This window comes from Nicotiana attenuata, chromosome 3, assembly GCF_001879085.1.
Source record: "Nicotiana attenuata strain UT chromosome 3, NIATTr2, whole genome shotgun sequence".
NCBI classification, from domain to species: Eukaryota; Viridiplantae; Streptophyta; class Magnoliopsida; order Solanales; family Solanaceae; genus Nicotiana; species Nicotiana attenuata.
This window is the reverse complement of record NC_031991.1, coordinates 70,308,148-70,322,009: the sequence shown is the minus strand read 5'-3', so window position 1 is coordinate 70,322,009 and position 13,862 is coordinate 70,308,148.

Sequence of the window (13,862 nt, the reverse complement as noted above, 5' to 3'; positions counted from 1 at the left end):
TGATGTATACATGCAGCCTTTAATTGATGAGTTAAAGTTATTGTGGCATGAAGGTGTGGAAACATATGATATATCAGCTAAACAATCTTTAGATTGCGTGCTGCTTTGATGTCGACTATAAATAATTTTCCTGCTTATGGAATGTTGTCCGGGTGGTCGACTGCAGGAAAGTTAGCTTGCCCAACTTGTATGGAAGTCACAAAAGCATTCACGTTGAAACATGGAGGAAAGAATACATGGTTTGACTGCCACCGTCGATTCTTGCCTATGGATCACGAGTTTAGGAGAAATACTAGTGCATTTATGAAGAACCAAACTGATTTTGAGGAGCCACCGTCACCATTGTCGCCAGAAGAAATTTGGAACAGAGTTAGGTTTCTACCAAAGGTAACAGAGTCTCCAATGTCTAATAAAATACCTGGTTATGGTGTTATGCATAATTGGACTAAACAGAGCATATTTTGGGTGTTACCTTATTGCAAGCATAATCTTCTTCAGCATAATTTGGATGTCATGCATATCGAGAAAAACTTTTTTGACAACTTGTTTAATGCAATAATGGATGTCAATAGCAAGACAAAAGATAACTTGAAGGCTAGGATGGACTTAAGGGAATATTGTAGGCGAAGTGAGTTGTACCTGACATACTTGAACAACAAGATTCAGAAGCCCAAGGCCAGTTACACATTCACTTTGGATAAGAAAAGAAAGATTTGTGATTGGGTTAAGAATTTGAGGATGCCTGATGGATATGCGTCAAACTTATCCAGGTGTGTTAACATGAAAGAAGGGAAGTTGACGTCTATGAAGAGCCACGATTGTCACATTTTCCTCGAATCTTTGATGCCTATTGCATTCAAAGCCTTGCCTGATAGAATATGGAAACCCATTACTGAGATAAGTTTATTTTTCAAGGAGTTGTGTTCTAGCACATTGAAGGTGGAGAACTTAGCTTACATGGTGAGTAACATTTGCTTAACTTTAAACAAGCTGGCAAAAACTTTTCCTCTTGTTTTTTTTGATGTAATGGAACATCTTCCAATTCATCTTCCACAAGAGGCACGACTTGGAGGGCCTGTACAATGTAGATGGATGTATCCTTACGAGAGGACTATTGGAAAATGTAAGCGGGCCATAAAAAATTGATCCAGGATTGAGGGATCGATATGCGAGGCACATTTGGCTAAAGAAACTTCTTTTTTCTGTTCATATTATTTTGAACATGATGTGCCATGTTTGAGAAATAGGCCAAATCGGCATGATGATGGAGGTGTTAATGATCCTTTGGCACCACCTTTTTCCATATTCAATCAACCAGGTAGAGGTCCAAAAACTAGTAAAACACGAAATTTGACTGAGATGGAGAAAATATCCGCTACAACACATCCAGAGGTCCAACCTTATTATAATTACTTTCTAGGTGTAAATTGGCATGATGCTATTTATCCAAGATTTTCAGAGTGGTTTCAGGAGTTTGTTCATAATCCGGTGAATGGAATTAATGACCCATTTTTGCATGATATAGCTTGGGGACCTGACCATAAAGTCAAAATGATGTCTAAGTACTTTGTCAATGGGTACAAGTTTCATACAGAAGAGTGGTCTAAGAATAAGAAAACCAATAATAGTGGGGTGTGGGTAAAGGATGATGGAGATGTTGATTATTATGGTGTGCTCCAAGAGATTTTAGAACTAGAGTATTTTGGTTGGCCGAAAAAAAAATTGGTACTCTTTCGGTGTAAGTGCTATGATCCAACCCCTACTGGAGGTACAAAGGTTCACCCTCAGTATAAAATAGTTGAAATTAACCACATGAAGGAGTATGAATTCTATGATCCATTTATCATTGCACAAAATATAAAATAAGTGTATTATGTTCCTTATCCTTTGTGCAAGAATAAGTTCACATGGCGGATAGTTATAAAAACAAAGCCCGTAAATAGAGTAGAAGTTGAGAATGCATTAGAAGTCGTGTACCAGAATGATATTTCGAGTGTTCAAGAAAGTGTTGATGATGAATTAGTGGGTGAATTGCAGCATAGTAAAGGCATCTATGAAGAATATGATCCTTCGGTCCTTACTCATAGAGCAAATCAGCATGATTTTGGGGAAGGAACATCCCGTACAAACATGGAGGAAGATCCCGCCGATGAACATGAAACAAGCGAGGAAGAATTATTTGATGAAAATGAAACAAGCAACGAGGAAGAATTGCTTGATGAAAATGAAACAAGCGATGAAGAAGAATTAAATAATGAATATCAATCAAGCGAAGAGGATTGACATATAGCGCCGGGTAAGAAAAAGAAGATAAGACACGATTCCCAGCTTCCTCAGTACACTTCAGGTCCCACTACCTCGTCTGTGCCATTTATGGGTCCTCCTCATCCTCATCCTTCTCCGCCTCCTCCTCCTCCGCCTCCTCAGCAGACTTCAGTGCCACCTGGCTTTTTCACTTTGCCCCCTTGTGATCCAGTTCGATATAAGCCTATCTCTAATCCCAGAGCATGCACACTATACCATCTTCTTCGCCAGCTTATCGTACTAGTCAGCATGGTGGCTCCTCATCTATTCCTCCGTCATCATTCACTCCATACCCAAGCTACCATGTTAGTCAGAATGGTGGTTCCGCATCTATGACTCCATCTTCATCTCCATCATCATCCACTCCTAGTGTTTCTAGGCCGCATGTTGGAGACGCTACCATACTGTCATCCCCATCCATTGATACATCTACACCTGCTCCTGATGATACACAGACTCCGACTTTTAAAGAGATTGTATCATATGATTCCCTTCATAGACGGGTTATCATTCCTGATGGGACTACTGGGTTTGTTCCCTCCAATGAATCTACGAAGGTGGTTGTGGATTGTGTTAAAGGATTTTATCGAGATGCTTGGAGTAAATGGTCAGATATACCGTATATTTACAGAAATCAGAGCTGGAATCAATTTAGGACAAGGTGTGCATGGATTCCCAAATATCATCAGCAAATAAGTCATAATTTCAAGAAAAAAGCTGCTGATCAATTTAAAAATCTCCTTTATAAAGCTCGACAGAAGGGCGAGAAGCCCGGTTGGATGCTAAAAGACATGTGGGATAGACTTATTGTGATATGGGTTTTTGAAGAATTTAAGAAGAGGAGCAATGCTGCAAAGGCTGCCCGAGCCTCCAATACGGGTGGCTCATTGCACACTGGGGGTTCAATTAGTATGGAGACCCATCGAAGGAGAATGGAAAAGGAAAAAGGGAGACTTGTGACTTATGCTGAGGTCTTTGAGGACAAGCATTTGAAAAAGAAAAAGGATGGGACAAGAGAATGGGTCGAGCCGCGTGCTGCGAGGGTATATGAAGCCTATCAGCAACATTTTGAGGAACGACGTCAAAGTCAACCCCGATTCCGAGGATGGTAGCTCAATCCAAGTGTCACTCAATGATGTAGCTTCAATATGGACGCAGGTGGTTGGTGGCGCAAAAAAAGGTAGAACCTACGGTCTTGGATCACAATATTCTGTAGGTCGTTCTACGATATTGTTGTCTGGTGATGTGAGTTATTCGCAAGATCACGAAGAGGTGGAAGCATTACGAAAAGAAGTCGAAGAGTTGAAGGAGAAACGGAAAGAAGATCGTGCAAATTTTAACAAATTGCAGAGTCTAGTGGAGAAATTTATGAGCGGACGTCCATTTGCTCCTTCAAATGGCGAGGATGGCGGGGATAATGAGTTTTAGCACGGTTATTGATGTTTGAGACATTATTATTTGTTGTAGTTGGATGTTTAGACTTGGTAATATTTACACTTGACTATGATTGTAATATTTTAGACTAGATTGAATGGTGGGGCCCATATTATTTTATCTCTTATTGCCTCTCTCTTCAAAAATATATTCACTTTTACTCTCCTATGTTTCATTTGACCTGAAGATTCTGAATCTACTAATTCACTATCTCATAAACTATTCTCAAATGTAAGAGAGCAAAAAATCAATTATCAAACTCTTTCGCTTGTTCTCAAGTTTTCTGGAGTTGCATCAAGAGTATTGAAGCATCGATAGTGTATCAAGTATTCAAGTTATTTATTTGGTGAACTAGGTTTGATTATTCTATATTTATATTATTTTGCATCTAAAATTTGTTTATTTTTTGATATTTTTTCTCTGTAAGCATAAATTTTCTTTTTAATTATTTTATTAAAATTTTAATATATCAACTAGAAAAAATAAGTTAGGATGTTTGAAACGCCAAAAAGAGAAGAGTTGAAACTTTAATATAATCTCAAAAAGGAGCCTTTAATAAAGTTTTAGCAAACAATAAAAATTCTAATTAGAACTATGGAAGAATTTATGGTGGATGAATAAATCACTAATATAATTGAGCTAGACGATCATAAAATCGAAAAAGGAGAAAAGTTGGTGAGAAATCTAACATAGATCCTCAAAAACATTCGAAAATTCTAAACGAATCGAATAGTTGTATTCCTAAAACATATATGGTCCTTGTCAATGGACTATAAATAAATTAATGAAAATCGATTATAAATAAATTATTAATAAATTATATTCAAAAAGCTAGAAAAATAAGCTTTAAAATAAATTATATATGATATTTTTTTTCTTGCAACAAGAAACTTAGCCCCCTCCCTACCCCCCCCCCCCCCTTAGACCATAAAAATCATTGAGCCGCACCTGATGCCAACTCAGCTGGCTATCTAAAACATGAAACAAAGTAACTAGACATTGGCTGCACATCAACTAATTTGACTATTCTGTTTCTAGCTATCAAGCAAAAACTTTTGTACCAAGCTCCCAGCTCTAGCAGCTGCCAGGATGTTGCATGTATAGGCTATCTCTCTTACCAGTCCATCATTTCCTCCATATTTCTGTTCAAATATTCGCATGTTTCTTTCTATCCAAGCTGCATGAGTAACCTTAGCATACACCATTTAAAAGACACTAGCCTTCTGCGACTTCCTTTCCCTGTTTAATATACCCATTGCAGATGTTGATCCCAGCAGGTGGTGGGTACATAATTACTTTGCAACCAACACATGATTTTCTTCCACAATTCAACAATGAAAGAGCAAGTGACAAAGAGGTGCCCTCGATTCATCCTGCTCTTGGCAAAGCACACATTAAGGATTAATAGCCACTTTCTAGTTGGTTAATCTATCCTTTGTCAGCAGCCTTCCATGCAATAGCAACCATAAGTAAAGATTGCCTTTGGCCTAGCAGTATTCTGGAATATCAGACATTTCCAATTTACTCTAGGCAAAGCTCCTAATAGGTGCAGGTATATCTGTCTAATGAGGCTATTCCCTACATCAAGATTACATTGTATCTGTAGTAGTGTTTCTCTATAGCTTCTATATGATTTGTCTCACCATCCAACTAGCTTGCTGAGGTATATGCATTTGTTGAGGCTGTTGGTGTTTGTTATAGTAGGGCATTGATCCATCTAATCCATAATTTGTCCTGTTTATGAGCTAGATCCCAACAAGCTAACCACACTTTGCTCCCATCATATCTGTTAGGTGTTTGTCCACATTTTCTTATCATAATCGGTTTTCCTATCTCATGAAGTAAAGGACAATAAATTTACCATATTGAGTTTTTCTTTTCCTAGAAGGAAAATGTAATTCGTCCATTTGGCTAGTCCTTTTTCTTGTAGGAAAAGGTTTGGAGTTTTATAAATTGAAGATCCGTCCTTCTCATTCAGTAGCATCCACAATGTAGCCATATGGGGCTTGAGAGTCGTGTTTAGGGGGAGAACTTTACAGGACAAGTGTTAGTATGTCACTTGTGTTTGCTTCGTCGTGAGGTTGTTCTCTCGATATTTTGTACTCTCTTTTATATAGTGGATTGCTCATCTCCGCCGTGGACGTAGGCCAATTGGCGGAACCACGTTAAATGTTTGTGTCTCTTTTGGTATATTTCTCTTTTGTTGTTGGATTTATCATCGTTCATGGTTTACTTTGCTAGCTTCCGCATGACACCTGATTATTTTGATCCTAACAAGTGGTATCAGAGCGAGGTTCAAGACAGGTTCATCTTGGCGGGTTTAGTTCTAGCCGCAACATATTGACGATAATCGTGATTTTTGTCTGAAAAATTTGACCGGTGTGCTACGCACGTTGAGACAAACTTTGTGGTGGAGATTTGGAGATGCGACATGTTTGAAGGTTATGTGAAGAAGGTGGATCACATTTATTTTGCCAGAAAATTTAGGCCAAGGGGGAAAATTGTTAGGTGTTTGTTTAGATTTTCTTAACATAATTGGTTTTCCTATCTCATGAAGGAAAGGACAACATATTTACCATATTGAATTTTTCTAGAAGGAAAATATAATCCGTCCATATTTGGCTAGTCCTTTTTTTTGTAGGAAAAGGTTTGGAGTTCTATAAATTGAAGATCCGTCTTTGTCATTCAGTAGCATCCACAATGTAGCCATATTGGGTTTGAGAGTCGTGTTTAGGGGGAGAACTTTACGGGACAAGTGTTAGTGCGCCACTTATGTTTGTCTCTTCGTGAGATTGTTCTCTCGATATTTTATACTCTCTTTTATATAGTGGATTGCTCATCTCGGCCGTGGACGTAGGTCAATTGACCGAACCACGTTAAATGTTTGTGTCTCTTTTGGTATATTTCTCTTTTGTTGTTGGATTTAAAGGTTTACTTTGCTAGCTTCCGCATGACACCTGATTATTTCGACCCTAACAATATCAAAGTCCCATCACGAGAAAGCTCGAGGACAAACAAGTAGTTTTGGGACAATTTCTTACCTGCATCTAAATCATAAGAGAGAATTGTTAAGCAAACCGTTGATTTTGTTAAGAATTAGAGAGATTGAAGGATAAAAGCAGACTTCTTAATTTCATTATCCTTCTATAAAATGGCCTAAAATAATTACTATCTCTCTTCTGAAGTGAAGGAATTAGAGGAACAGCTAGAGGTAAATTAATATTATAAAGTTTGTAGAGATGGAATATCATCACTGTATGCCTGCACCCTTTATTATTTTATATTTTAATAAGCAGTGCATTGGCTACTTAATTGTGGTAATTAGCACAAACTAACTGTAAACATATACGTCACATAATTTATTTAACTATACATAGTTGGAGTACAAAACAGTGGGAGCAAATCTATCCGCTTTTAAAGCGCTACATTTCCATTAATGCAATTAAGAAGACATTCATGTTATCATACAATAAAATAATATATAAAATCACGAAGAAAATTTTGGTGGGGTTCGGATTTAAAACAATGTTGGTAATGTAAATTTTGTTCTCTTGAACATATTAGGTCGTGCTCTATTTCTTTATCTCCAATTCAACTATGTCATTCAATTCAGTATTTCTCTTGGGGTCAAAATTCAGACGCGTTTCTCTCCAAGTTTCTAATTCGTCTAAGGTGAAGGCGTAAACGTCAAAGTTGGACGCTAATCTAACCTATTTATTTGACCTTATCAAGAAATTTGCATTTGCATTCAAAAAAGTACAAGGAATAAGATTGGAACTATGACTTACTCGTCAATCTGATGAAAGTCATGATCTAGAGTCTAGACTTTAAATAACCTTTTTTTTAAATAAAAAAAAAAGAAAAAGAAAGAGATATAAGGAAATTGTAAAACGTAGTCGCCCAGAAGAGAGAATTAGAAAAGGTAGTCATTGGAGTGGCAAATAAACAGCCAAGTTTTGATTTGGTGGGATTCTAGTACTCTATAATGGTTCAGCTCTAGAAAGTTAAAAAGGTCAGAGCAGATATAACTCATTCTCCTCAAAATTAAAGAAACAAGTTATTCCGTTTATATGAGTTTCCCCATTGCTAATATCAACTTCGATATTAAAAAACAAAATATAGTACTATTTATTTTTATGCGAATGGATTTATTATATATGGCAAGAGAGAAACTTAAGGATCTTTTAGGACATATAAAGAAGTTGCAATGTTATAATTGTATGGGTCAAAATCAGATTGAGGATCAAGTCATGCAGAAAAGGACGATGAGAGCGACTCGCAGACTATTACGAGTGGCGTGGTCATGGTCGACCAGTAATTTGAGGAGTCGAACAGCTCAGCAACCAGTCGTGGTCGAGGTCGAGGTCGAGGTCGAGTAGTAGAACTAGAAGTAACGGCTAGTTTTGTATTGGGATCTTCAGAGGGAATATTCTACCGAATATCCTCTCTTTTTGTACTTCTAGGTTCTTTGGGAATATCACATAAAAAGAGAAAAAAAGAAAGGGAAAATGGCATGTAATATTCCATAACACTTGTAAAAGGATAAGCTCTCAAAGAAAATACAAAGGACCTCTTTTAGCAGAAATTCCACCTTTTTGTGAACTATTCTATTGTCATTTCCATCAGATCCAAGAAAGTGTATAATATTCTCCAATACTCGTGTCATTCATCATTCTCAGAGGAAGGAATACTTCACCCTCTTCAATATTGGGTGAATCTTCCCCTCTATTTATATTTATTGCCATTCAATATTATTTAATGCATGGTCTTTCTACATACTATTACATCCGGGCACAATTATTGCCAACATTTTCACTCAACTACATTTTTGTTCGTTCAGATCTAGAACTAATTTGCTCTAACTAAGATTGACCCGTCTTGATAACTTATTAATTAGTTTACCAAGGATTAATATTTTTTGATCAAACAATTCGGCACCGTCTGTGGGGACTTCCTAGTCAAAGTTTTAGTTTCTTCTAGATCTAAAAAGACACACAGCATAAAGTCTTGTCTTTTCCCGCGTGCATAGTCTAACATGGAAGGTAATGGAGAGGAAAGGATAACAGCAGTGGCCGATCTTACTGCCAACCTCCTAAACACCATCAGTGAGGTCACTAGAACAGACGAAGAGAAATTGACACCAAATGCTTCTCCCAGGCGGAGTGGTTCACCCCTCCCTCATTGCAGCGTCACAATCTCACATGGAAAATGGGCCTCTACGTCCACAGCGGAAGAGGCACCGCCAGCAGTAAAAAAGCTACTCGGAGCGTGGTTAACGAGCACGCCGACGAATATACTCGACAAACCTACCCAAAGGACGAGCAGTGAAGATGCGAAAATTTGCGCCATACCAGCGACAAATGAGCAGCACAACCCTCCTCCTGTAACAGGTATTGCTCACAACGTTAATGATGCAGGTAACGACACCCTCATAGCCATTTTGAGAAAAATTGAGGAGATTGAGAATGTTGATACCCAATTTTTCCCTATATATTTTTAAATATGCATAAATACCTTCAAATAGCATATATATGCATATATAAGCATGCACAAGATTTTTATAATTTTTTCCATGATTTTAAGGATTTAAATTGATTTATTTTCTTCCCTTTTATTCATAAAATTCCCAATAATTATTTCCCAAATTATTGTTATGATGATTTATTCATTTAATCTCTATACTTATGCCAAAATATGGTTGATATATTTTTATGCATTTTTTATAATTGCATTTGGTATTTTTCAAGCTAAATTGCATATAATTGCAATATTAGCGTTTTTATGTATAATTACATTTTATATGCGTGAAATTGGTCCCTATATTTTTAAAATGATAATTATATATTTTAAATCATCTTGGCACATTAAATTATTTTCCTGAAACTACTTATTATTTATTATAAATTAAAATAGGGAGAATTGGCTATTTAAATTGTAGCCAGATTTGGCTTTCAATTTTAGCCAAATTAAGCCCAATACCACAGCCCAATTTCGGATTAAAATACCCGACCCAGGCCCTAATTACACCTACCCGACCCAAAACCCATCAGATCCTGGCCATTGATCTAAAAGATCAACGGTCCTCGTTCATTCTTTCCTTTTTAATTCTAAACGACCCCCTAACCCTAATCAATTTTCCATACCCGCCGCCTTCAGGTGCTCTCGTCCTCTCTCTTCTCTCAACCTAACCCTAACCCCTCTTCAACCGCCGCCTCCCTCTCCGGTCTTCTCCGGCGACCACCTTTCAACCCCAAGCCTCCAATTGTCCCTCCATCGCCTTGCTCATCATCTCTGAGGCCTTCAAGGGCCCTGGGCCATGCCGACTTGTATCTAGGGTTGCTGTTTTGTTTGTTCATGGCTTCTCTAGTGTGATTTTGGGCAAAATCACACCATATTTGTTACGATCTTTGAAGTTTATAGCAGGTTCTTCCGTTTCTATTTGGGTTTCCTTTGAAACCCTAACTTTCGTTTGTATCTCCTAGATCTGTGCTATTTTTGACGATTCAAGTCTGTTTCTTTCTATGTTTTACACTATTCTCAAACTTCTTTTGCAAAAAAAAAATCATCGATTGCGAGTTGTTTTACTTTCTTCTAAAGCTAGGGTTTTCGGAACATCTTATACACTTTGTTTAAACTGATTCTTTATGTTTGAAACTTCTATCCTTGCATATCTTGACTAATTCTATGTTCTTACTGCTTTTTCAACTCGCCTATGTTAAAAGCCCTAATTTTTTTAGATCTTCTTTGTTTTGGTTCTGTGTGTTAGCATGGCTGCTCAATTCTTGTTAAGTTTCTGTGGCTACCGTGCTTTGAATAGGTTTTACTGAGTCCTTAGCCTATTTATATCACCTCTATGTGATTGTATTCATCTTGATTGTTCATCTCTTGCCTCTTTCTGTCGATATTGCTGACCTTGCCGGTTTGCTACGTCTGTTTGTTCTTCTCTATTTATATATTGAAGTATAGAATCATAACTCTCTCTTGATTGATTCTGATTTCCTTATTTGATGGTTTAATTGAAAGATTTTCTTTTAAAACCCTAAAATTCTACCTTGTCTGTTTAAATTGACTGATCCCCATACCTTATTGCTATGGTACTTTATTCTCACTTAATCATTTCCTTAATTGGAGTTTTCCGAACTTAGGCCTAATTGACTACCCTATGCTTACTGAACCTTGATTCTTTCCTTATTAGTCATGTACTGATTTTTCTTGCCTTATATGCTACTGGTTCTTACCGTTTGAATTAATTCCCTTAACTTAAGGGAGTACTTGCCTTGATTTTTTGGCTGACTGATTCTGAGTTCCTTAATTACCGTGCTACTATGATTCTTACCTTATTTGCTACCTGTTTTCAAGCTATAAATACTCTAGTCTTTCATTAGCACAAAAGACGAACATTGGGGTTCAAAACTATCTCTCATACTAAAAAATCTCTGCTCTCTCTTGTGCTATTTGCTACTGTTCTAAGTTAGCCGGCTGCAAGCTAAGGCGAACCATTTGTGCTCTCTTGTTCTTTCATTCTCCTTACTCTCCCCTTCACTGGTATGTCCTAGTTTCAATTTAAAGTTCCAACAACAACAAGATTCTCTTATTTTTTCAGTTCCTCTTGTTTCTAGTTTGCTTTTATTTATGGTTTTGTTGTGAAATTTGTAGTTAAGAGTTACATTATCAGCATGTTATTATGTCTTCCCCTTCTTTTAGATCAGTATATTCCCCTTTATGTGTGTTTCTGAGCATGTCCTATCTCTTACTTGTTGTGTACTTACCATCCTATATCCTATGAATTCCAAAATCCCTATCACCCCTCTATATGGTTGTGTTTTTCATGTCTGGTTTTGTGACTATACCAGTGTGAGCTGTTTCTGAGCATGTCCAAACCAGTCCTAGACCTTTGCTGGGTTATGTGGTCGCAGGCAAATGTTCTATGTATCCCAAACCCCTTGATCCCTGTGTGTGACTACTGAATTTACTTGTATCTGTGAACTAGATATGTATCAAGCTATCATAAGGTGTTTTGACTTCTGTTCATCTCTTCAAACAAGTCTCTGTTGTTCTACTACATTATTTTCAAAAAGAAAAGAGTTTTTGTTAAATACAGTTTCTTACTAAAACCTTTTCGATTTGTGTCCATCACTTCTCACTCTACTCTTAGTCAATAAGTCCTGACCCCTCTAGTATGTGTACTGCCTTGGGATCCTTTTGAGAACCCTCTGAACTCTGGCATACTGAGGCTGGACTTTCCACACTGCACTTGTTCAATATTTGGTTACTAAGTCTAGGTGTAAGCACTGCCCGGGATCCTTGAGATCCTTAGGGAACTTTGATGCACCTAGACTCTGATTTGTCTATGGAACTGAGGCATATGAGGCCATTGGAGGCTTTGGAAAATCTGGGCCTAATTGAAGGCTCCCTATAGAATAGCTTCTTGATTTGCTATTTCTATTTATGCAATTCATTCATTGACCTGTAATAATTTGTAAACAGATATTGGGGTATTTAGTAAAAAAAGGGTGGGTAGATGCATACTTTAGGGGTAATACGGGTAGAAATCCTGCTCTTAGGACTTTACTTTTAAAGTCTGTTTGCTCTGAATAGACAACATGCTCATAGGATTTTACTCTTTAATCTGATTGCTTTGCCTAATAGAAATCATGTCCATAGGATCTCACTTTTAAGTTTGTTTGCTCATCAAGTAGAAACCATGTCTATAAGGTTTTACATTCTGTCATGTTTAGAAACCATGCTTATAGGTTCCAAACAATCATGTCTTACAATCAGTTTAATAATAGATGCCATGCCTATAAGACCTAATCCAGATTCAGTTATAACAAGTATTTATGTATGTTTCCATACCTGCAAATATCAGTGTTACGCTTAGATATCATGCATATAGGGAGCTCTACTCGCAATTCTGTCTGTTAATTTAGTCTAATAAATCGACTTGATCACGCCTAGTTCGTTTCTGAATTGGTTCTATTAAGTATCAAGCATTTCCTGAAACAAGTTCTTTCAAGCTGCCTCAATCTCATTAGATATCATGCCCATAGGTATTAAAGGATGTTTATTTCAAAACCTGTTTTGTTTCCATATTAATATAGGCATCAGTATTCTGCGTATTGGCAAGCCTTTAGGGCGTTTTCAAAATTGCATTCTCTGAAACTGTCCCTATCGCTCGATGTTTTCTGATCCTAACAGGCTTTTAAAAAGAGTCCCTAGGCAACTACTAGGGTGTAACTTCTGAGTCTAAAAAGGGTTTGTCTGTTTCTGCATATTCATTTAGATATCCTGCTTTAGGACATTGATTAATAAAAGACCTTAACTGTGCTTGAGTCGTGCTGCTTACGTGTTTGTTTGAGGAGGAAACTCTGAGCCTCTTAATTGTTCCCATTATGTGTGAAAGTCCTAAATGCTTTTGACTGTCGCCTTAGAATTTTCACCTTTAAACCTTAGGGGTACGTCTAGAACCACCTATAGATAGAGGTCCTAACTCCCTCCAGGACCATTAAGAAGGAACGGGTAGCAGCACGCAATAGGAATCATTGACCAAACACTCGCTTTGCATGACCAATAAGGGAATGGGAAGGGTAGACATGGGATATGATGACTACACGCTAATGTCACGTGTGGCCCCTCATTGAGGAGTGTTTACCGGATATTGCATAGGGGTGATCCTATAGGATAACCAACCTAGGACCCCTCCTTACCAAATCCTTTCTTTACTTAAACCTTTGTTCAAACCTTTATCTTACTACTTGAGTTACCCAACGTGCTTTACTTGCAACTTATTTGATTCAACCGTTTATATGGACTCATTTGTGAATATAAGTTTGGCAGGGACCCACAGTTGTGGACCAATAGGGGTGCCTAACACCATCCCCTCGCGGTTACTTCGAGCCCTTACCCTAATCTCTGGTAATGCAAACCAACCCAAGAGTTAATCGCTCTAGGTGCCCTAACGCACCGTAATCTGTTAGGTGGCGACTCTTCAAATACCCAATTCTCAAAAGGAAATGAGTCATTACACCCCGTGAATGTCGAAACCTGGACCTCTCCCCGTCAAAAAGGGAAGGAAAAAGGGGGCGCGACACCGTGGCGACTCTGCTGGGGATATTTTTAGGCTC